Here is a 10,093-nt window from a genome sequence, read left to right as displayed (position 1 = left end):
AAGGAAAATGAGGTAAAAGTACTACTCCCTAAAACAAGATTCGATGTCGATTAACGAAATAATTTTTTTGAATGATTTTTGGACGATCCAACCGTACGGATGTTAAAATATAATGATTTTAGCCATGTAAAAAAATAATAAATAATTTCAAAATTTATCTTCCTTGAGTTTTAAAGGAAAATGAGGTAAAAGTACAACTCCTTAAAACAAGATTCGTTTCCGATTAATGAAATAATTTTTTGAAATGATTTTTTCGACGATCAAACCGTATGGATGTTAACATATATTGATTTTAGCCATGTAAAAAAATAATAAAAAAATTTAAATTTATCTTGTTTGTGTTTTTAAAGAAAATGAGGTAAAAGTACTACTCCCTAAAACAAGATTCGATGCCGATTAACGAAATAATTTTTTTGAATGATTTTTTGGACGATCCAACCGTACGGATGTTAAAATATATTGTTTTTAGCCATGTAAAAAAATAATAAAAAAATTCAAAATTTATCTTTCTTAAGTTTTAAAGGAAAATGAGGTAAAAATACAACTCCCTAAAACAAGATTCGTTGCCGATTAACGAAATAATTTTTTGAAATGATTTTTTCGACGATCAAACCGTACGGATGTTAACATGTATTGATTTTAGCCATGTAAAAAAATAATAAAAAAAATTAAAATTTATCTTGTTTGTATTTTTAAGGAAAATGAGGTAAAAGTACTACTCCCTAAAACAAGATTCGATGCCGATTAACGAAATAATTTTTTTGAATGATTTTTGGACGATCCAACCGTACGGATGTTAAAATATATTGATTTTAGCCATGTAAAAAAATAATAAATAATTTCAAAATTTATCTTCCTTGAGTTTTAAAGGAAAATGAGGTAAAAGTACAACTCCTTAAAACAAGATTCGTTGCCGATTAATGAAATAATTTTTTGAAATGATTTTTTCGACGATCAAACCGTATGGATGTTAACATATATTGATTTTAGCCATGTAAAAAAATAATAAAAAAATTTAAATTTATCTTGTTTGTGTTTTTAAGGAAAATGAGGTAAAAGTACTACTCCCTAAAACAAGATTCGATGCCGATTAACGAAATAAATTTTTTGAATGATTTTTTGGATGATCCAACCGTACGGATGTTAAAATATATTGATTTTAGCCATGTAAAAAAATAATAAAAAATTTCAAAATTTATCTTCCTTGAGTTTTAAAGGAAATTGAGGTAAAAGTACAACTCCCTAAAACAAGATTCGTTGTCGATTAACGAAATAATTTTTTGAAATGATTTTTTCGACGATCAAACCGTACGGATTTAACATATATTGATTTTAGCCATGTAAAAAAATAATAAAAATAAAATTTATCTTGTTTGTGTTTTTAAGGAAAATGAGGTAAAAGTACTACTCCCTAAATCAAGATTCGATGTCGATTAACGAAATAAATTTTTTGAATGATTTTTTGGACGATCCAACCGTACGGATGTTAAAATATATTAATTTTAGCCATGTAAAAAAATAATAAAAAATTTCAAAATTTATCTTCCTTGAGTTTTAAAGGAAAATGAGGTAAAAGTACAACTCCCTAAAATAAGATTCGTTGCCGATTAACGAAATAATTTTTTGAAATGATTTTTTCGACGATCAAACCGTATGGATGTTAACATATATTGATTTTAGTCATGTAAAAAAATAAAAAAAAATTTAAAATTTATCTTGTTTGTTTTTTTAAGGAAAATGAGGTAAAAGTACTACTCCCTAAAACAAGATTCGATGCCGATTAACGAAATAATTTTTTTGAATGATTTTTTGGACGATCCAACCGTACGGATGTTAAAATATATTGTTTTTAGCCATGTAAAAAAATAATAAAAAATTTCAAAATTTATCTTTCTTAAGTTTTAAAGGAAAATGAGGTAAAAATACAACTCCCTAAAACAAGATTCGTTGCCGATTAACGAAATAATTTTTTGAAATGATTTTTTCGACGATCAAACCGTACGGATGTTAACATGTATTGATTTTAGCCATGTAAAAAAATAATAATAAAATTTAAAATTTATCTTGTTTGTATTTTTAAGGAAAATGAGGTAAAAGTACTACTCCCTAAAACAAGATTCGTTGCCGATTAACGAAATAAATTTTTTGAATGATTTTTTGGATGATCCAACCGTACGGATGTTAAAATATATTGATTTTAGCCATGTAAAAAAATAATAAAAAATTTCAAAATTTATCTTCCTTGAGTTTTAAAGGAAATTGAGGTAAAAGTATAACTCCCTAAAACAAGATTCGTTGCCGATTAACGAAATAATTTTTTGAAATGATTTTTTCGACGATCAAACCGTACGGATGTTAACATGTATTGATTTTAGCCATGTAAAAAAATAATAAAAAAATTTAAAATTTATCTTGTTTGTATTTTTAAGGAAAATGAGGTAAAAGTACTACTCCCTAAAAAAAGATTCGTTGCCGATTAACGAAATAAATTTTTCAAATAATTTTTTGGGCGATCCAACCGTACGGATCTTAACATATATTGATTTTAGCCACGTAAAAAAATAAAAATAAAATAAAATTTATCTTGCTTGAGTTTTTAAGGAAAATGAGGTTAAAGTACAATTCTCTAAAACAAGATTCATTGTTGATTAATGAAATAATTTTTGAATGATTTTTTGGACGATCCAACCGTACGGATGTTAAAATATATTGTTTTTAGCCATGTAAAAAAATAATAAAAAATTTCAAAATTTATCTTTCTTAAGTTTTAAAGGAAAATGAGGTAAAAATACAACTCCCTAAAACAAGATTCGTTGCCGATTAACGAAATAATTTTTTGAAATGATTTTTTCGACGATCAAACCATACGGTTGTTAACATGTATTGATTTTAGCCATGTAAAAAAATAAAAAAAAAATTTAAAATTTATCTTGTTTGTATTTTTAAGGAAAATGAGGTAAAAGTACTACTCCCTAAAACAAGATTCGATGCCGATTAACGAAATAATTTTTTTGAATGATTTTTTGGACGATCCAACCGTACGGATGTTAAAATATATTGATTTTAGCCATGTAAAAAAATAATAAATAATTTCAAAATTTATCTTCCTTGAGTTTTAAAGGAAAATGAGGTAAAAGTACAACTCCCTAAAACAAGATTCGTTGCCGATTAATGAAATAATTTTTTGAAATGATTTTTTCGACGATCAAACCGTATGGATGTTAACATATATTGATTTTAGCCATGTAAAAAAATAATAAAAAAATTTAAATTTATCTTGTTTGTGTTTTTAAGGAAAATGAGGTAAAAGTACTACTCCCTAAAACAAGATTCGATGCCGATTAACGAAATAAATTTTTTGAATGATTTTTTGGATGATCCAACCGTACGGATGTTAAAATATATTGATTTTAGCCATGTAAAAAAATAATAAAAAATTTCAAAATTTATCTTCCTTGAGTTTTAAAGGAAATTGAGGTAAAAGTACAACTCCCTAACACAAGATTCGTTGCCGATTAACGAAATAATTTTTTGAAATGATTTTTTCGACGATCAAACCGTACGGATGTTAACATATATTGATTTTAGCCATGTAAAAAAATAATAAAAATAAAATTTATCTTGTTTGTGTTTTTAAGGAAAATGAGGTAAAAGTACTACTCCCTAAATCAAGATTCGATGTCGATTAACGAAATAAATTTTTTGAATGATTTTTTGGACGATCCAACCGTACGGATGTTAAAATATATTGATTTTAGCCATGTCAAAAAATAATAAAAAATTTCAAAATTTATCTTCCTTGAGTTTTAAAGGAAAATGAGGTAAAAGTACAACTCCCTAAAATAAGATTCGTTGCCGATTAACGAAATAATTTTTTGAAATGATTTTTTCGACGATCAAACCGTACGGATGTTAACATATATTGATTTTAGCCATGTAAAAAAATAAAAAAAAATTTAAAATTTATCTTGTTTGTTTTTTTAAGGAAAATGAGGTAAAAGTACTACTCCCTAAAACAAGATTCGATGCCGATTAACGAAATAATTTTTTTGAATGATTTTTTGGACGATCCAACCGTACGGATGTTAAAATATATTGTTTTTAGCCATGTAAAAAAATAATAAAAAATTTCAAAATTTATCTTTCTTAAGTTTTAAAGGAAAATGAGGTAAAAATACAACTCCCTAAAACAAGATTCGTTGCCGATTAACGAAATAATTTTTTGAAATGATTTTTTCGACGATCAAACCGTACGGATGTTAACATGTATTGATTTTAGCCATGTAAAAAAATAATAAAAAAATTTAAAATTTATCTTGTTTGTATTTTTAAGGAAAATGAGGTAAAAGTACTACTCCCTAAAACAAGATTCGATGCCGATTAACGAAATAATTTTTTTGAATGATTTTTTGGACGATCCAACCGTACGGATGTTAAAATATATTGATTTTAGCCATGTAAAAAAATAATAAATAATTTCAAAATTTATCTTCCTTGAGTTTTAAAGGAAAATGAGGTAAAAGTACAACTTCTTAAAACAAGATTCGTTGCCGATTAACAAAATAAATTTTTCAAATGATTTTTTGGGCGATCCAACCTTACAGATCTTAACATATATTGATCCCCCTTCCTTCTAATTTTCATTCCCCCCCTTACCTCCCCCTTCCCCTTTCTTTAGATCTGACCCCTCTTCTTCTCCTCTTTCTACTCTTCCATGTCTCTCCCACGACTTTTCTCTCTGTCCTCTCTCTACATGGTTTTGCCGTGGATTAAGTGTGTATTATGATGGGTTTAGATTTTTGAGTTTTCAAACCCTAACCATCTCCCTCTACAATGTTGAAGATATAATTGGAATGACAATTTTGACGAGACCAAAGATGAGAGTATCGATAGTGCTTGGAAGGTGAGGCAATTTGCATTGATATTTACTAGTAGGCTTACCCCTCTTCCTCTTCTGCTCAGACATGGCCAATCTTCTTACTCCTCCACAAAATCCAATCTTCATCGCCGGTCATTCAAGATACTCTTCAGTTTCCTATCCAGGTTCATATTTTATGTTAATTATTGGATTTTTGATGTACCCTTTTGAATTCTTGATAAATCTTGCTGACCCCTATTTGTGATTTGTGTGATTTCAGAAAGTTAGTTGTGGTATTAGAGGAATTGGTATTGGCCATACAGTAAACATTGAATTTTGTTCTTCTTGTTCTTGCTGGTTAAATGGAAATTACTAATTTTAGCTGATTTTGCAGGTAATTTGGGCTTTAAAATGGGCATCTGAATGAATTGGTAAATATATATGCTTTATTTGGAGTTTTGTTCTGATTATTTATGGGTTTTGGTTTAACTAATTGGAGATTTTTAAAATTGATGGTCCTCTATTTTACACAAAAAACTCCTCTGTCTAAATTCCACAGTGTTCTTCAGCCATAATTTTGAGTGAATGACACTTATATATGTGTGTTAATTTTGTGGTTGTTAAACACAGGGAATGTGCTAAAGAACCGGTTAGGTTCCACTCAGGTGCAGCAGAGAATAAGCTGAAATCTCATATACAAGAAGTACTCAAATGCTGAGGGAGGAGTTGTTTCTCTTCTTCAACGGGCCACAGGTAGTAATAGATCAAATTAATTTATGACTTCCAGATGAAATTGGAGAGGGACACGTTTTCTGGATATTACAGATAATTCAATGGTACAACTTCATACTTTGAGTCCGACATATACTGTGATGATTATTTTCTGTGTGACCTAAATTTCCTTCTCCATTTCCAAGCTGAATAACTTGAAAATATGAAACATTTCAAATTGATCAGCTTCATACTTCTGCTAGTTTTTTTAAGAATACTAGCATATACTATTTGTGACTCTTACCTATTTTTCATACTTTCTTAATTCTTTTTCCACAAGTATTTTCGTTTGTAATCTAATATTTTCAGAGAAGCAAGCATGTTATTAACTTGATTGCAAATGATTCAGCAAAAACAATTTTCCTGTTATGAACGGCTTTTAGTATCTAGATTTCCTTGTCAGGCCACATAATTGAATTATATAGTAGATATATCTACACAGGTTTTGTCGATTGTATCTAGATAATGGACATATGTATGTTATTTTGCAAAAGTTGTTCTGCCTATGCTACATATACTAGGAATGTTATGTTTTTTTTAAAACCGACTGGATTCAGAACCGCCTTGTGCAGATCTAGGGCTGTGGTCTTGAAGCAGTTATCTTTATTAGTTTTGTTCTTTTAATGCATTATACATAACTGCACTTCATTTTAATACTAAAGATGTATAATGTTTATGATCCAGTGGCTTGAATCAGAAATGATGCGGATCACTCATCTTCATGATAGAGCAAGTGATTTAGGCAATAAGAAAAAATATCCTTTGCTGTTAATTTTATGTTTCGTTCTCTTTGGGTTTTTCTTCTTCTTTGAACATTGTAAACAATCATTATGGATAAGTTATATACACATGCTTATGGCAACATAGGTGATTTACCTTGTGATATAGTAGTATTTAATTCTTACTTCTGAAGATAATGATAGTGAAATTGACAGTAATAAACAAGGTTTGCTTCTCACCTATCTGTCTATAGTATACAGACTATTATTCAATAATCTTTTTATAATTACAAAAAAGTCTTTTGTTTGTTCAGAAATGTGTATGAGGGATAAAGGCTCTGGCTTTAGCAGGAGAGGAAGGGAGCCAATATCTCCAGGAAGTAATGATGTAAATGATTCCTGGAGTGGTGACAGGAATATACTAGTAAGAATGGAGAAATTGATACTAATTTACTAGACTAATATATGTATGCTCTGTTTATATTATAAAGAATCAGCATTTTATCAATGATCATCAACAATAGGTATTGTCAAAGGTGGGTTCTACTTTAGGGATAGTAGAACATGGCGTTGAGTGCCGTATTTACCTTCATATGTACCTTTTCGGCAGGTAATTGCTCTGTGAACTCGTGTTATACTTTTCTTGCATTGAGTACATGAGATTTTACATTCAATATATGTTTATGAAGCTAGCCTTCCTGAAGATGAGTGTCATTATGCGATTTATGACTATGATTTTGTGACCGTAGAGAATTGGCAGAAGAGCATAATTTTCTTCATTGAATGGTAAGTACAAAATACAAGGTCTTAAATTTGCTTTATTTGCATTCCATTTCGTTAAGTTTTATTTATTTATGATCTGTATATGGTTGTAAAGGTGTCCAAGGTAAGGAGCAAAATGATTTACGCAAGCTATAAAGACAGATTTAAGAGGGAATTCGACGGCATCCAGCTTGACTTGCCAGCCACTGATCCAACAGAAATGGGACTTGATGTTTTCAATAGCCAAGCTGATTAAAATGTGTACATTAATGAGCATTAGTAGAAATAGATTTTAAGTTATAATTGTAATTCTTGTAGAGAACCATTGTATTGTAAATTTAATTTCAATTGTGAAATAATAATTGAATTATTATAATACCATTTTATTTGAAAACTGGTTTAATTTAAATAATGAGATTAATTTTATAAACAGTTGTGTGAAAGCCATATTAAAAATGATAAAAACCGTTGTATGTCTCAGTGCACATAGTTTTTTTTAAAAACTGTTGTCTTTTGATATTATTTGTAATGGTTTAAATCTTTTACACCATTGCGTAAAGCTGTTGTGAGCATAGCTAAAACACAATACCCAAAAAATAAAAAATTGTTGTGTAAAGTATCTCATACATTTATTTCTTAATAAAAACCATTGTGTAACTAGATGAAATAAATACATAAACTGTTGTAGGAGTCAATTCTCATAACACTATTTTTAACTATTGTGCCTGTAAATTGTTACAACGGCTAAAAAACTGTTGTTTGTAGAATATTATAAAGGGTCATATGCGTTGTGTGAATAAAAAGAGACAATGGTTTTATATTCGGTTGTGTGATGTATTTGTTACAATGGTGCGTAACCATTGTATGAGTGCCAAACACACCGCCCCCGGATAGACAATGAAAAATTCATCTTTTAGACAACGGTGGAAAATCATTGTCTGATTCAATATTAGTTAGATCGATTGGTTTCCGTTCGGGTTATATATCTCATTACATACAGTTTTTCGGGTTCGGTGTAATAATTGAGTTGGATAACATTGGAGTTCAATGACTTAGAATTAAATTATATTTACTTTCGAATCATTGGTTGTATTTTTGTAATAGTCAACTTTGTAATAGAATTTTGGATTAATGAATTTATTTAATTTTTTCTTTAATATAGAATGAATAGTCCAAAAGTCGAGCTATTACATATATTTTTATTTAAATTTCAACTAAAAAAGAAAAATAAGTTAAAACAAATACAAATATTGAAATACAAAAAGTATGTAGTTGGAAATATTGGAGTAGTGTTGTTAGTCCCTAACAATGCAACAAGAATTACAGAAGGGGGGTTGAATGGAATTCTTGAACCTTTTTTACAAATTATAAAATGTTCTATCTTAATAATATATAAGTGTTTCATTTGCAGATTGCGGAATAAGGAGTTAGTAAAATAAAAACACAAGTAATTAAAAACACAAGTCTTTAAAAACTTTCTGGTTGATTTGAATGTATTCACCAGAGATATATATTATATCAAGAGAACTCTGTGTAGCTAAATTAGCTCACAGCTGCTAACAAATATGAACAACTAAGTTTTCAGAGAAATGCTAAGAATACAACTTACAAATGTTTCTCTGAGAAAAATGTTCTCAGTCTTGTTGTTCTATTTGCTACTTCTTGGTTTATATATCACCAAATTTACAAAGTAATAAGACAAGATAATAAAACAAAACCTATCAAGTCTAATACTCTGCTGCTTCATTACTCTATTCCAGCATCTTTCAATATCTTCATAATAGCATGAAAATGGCAAAGCTTCTTTGTTCTCTAAAACCCAGTTGAATAGGCTTCCACATTCCTTTTGCATACACTCGACGCATGTGACTGTGTTGTAACTGTCAACGAATATTTGAATTGATCATCCGTTGAGTACATGATCATCCGTCGAGTTGTCTTGTTGATCATCCGTCGAGTAGCTTTGTTAATCATCCGTCGAGTAGTAATCTGGCACTTGACTTCATTTCATTTATGAAGAATTATAAGACATCATCTATGTACAATTAATCAACCTATTATGCATATCTAATTAAAGCCAACATGACTTATATGCTACTACAGAATCCATACAAAGATGTATGCAGAAATGTGCTACAGACTTATTATTACATAAGCTACTCACTCGATGGATAACAATTCATTATCCGTCGGGACTATAATGAGTCATCCGTTGGGACTATAATTGCTTATCCGTCGAGTGCTACATTTTTCACTAAGTTAAATCTACTAAGGTGTTTATTTAATGAAATCATCAAGGTCATAACATATCCACAACAATTTCCCCCAATTTATGTCTAATGGAATTGTAGGCATAAATTAAGAGAAACTTGATGATAACAAAACATCCTAAAAATACAACTTTAAGAGGAAAGTAGATAAAACTGTAAAGTGCTTCAATTAACAAAATGTACAAAGATTGGCTCACAGTCATTTTCAAGGTGCTCCTCTAGCCTGATTAGATTAATCTATTTCCTTGAAGATCTTGATCTCTTCCCAAGCTCTTTGTTGTTTTCTTCTATCTGATTTTGAAGCTGTCTGTGGAATTCCAGTTCATCAGATTCTGAGAGATTTAGTTTTTCTTGCATTTCCAAAAGAGTCTCATTGCTAGAGATGCTCAATTGGTCTTCTAATCTGAAAAATCTTCTAACTCCTTTGTCATCCATGAACTCCATTTCCCAGTAGGGCCTTAGATGCACTCTACTTCCTGTGTAGGGAATAGTAAGTGTCTTTGGGAGTGCATCTTTGGCTCTAATACTCCTCAGTTCTTCAATCTTCTTAAGAACAAGTCTTCTTGCTGTAACATCGAATCACAAGTTCTTCTTGAATGATGAATAAACCTTAATCAGCACAGATTAGCTTTCTTGAAGGATCCTGTGAAGTGGCCACTGTATCTCTTTTCCTCCCTTGTACTTGAACACTAACCTTTCAGGTAGATTCCTGT

The sequence above is a fragment of the Apium graveolens genome, chromosome 9 (assembly GCF_009905375.1).
Source record: "Apium graveolens cultivar Ventura chromosome 9, ASM990537v1, whole genome shotgun sequence".
NCBI classification, from domain to species: Eukaryota; Viridiplantae; Streptophyta; class Magnoliopsida; order Apiales; family Apiaceae; genus Apium; species Apium graveolens.
The sequence above is the reverse complement of the archived record's forward strand: the minus strand, read 5'-3'. Positions refer to the sequence as shown.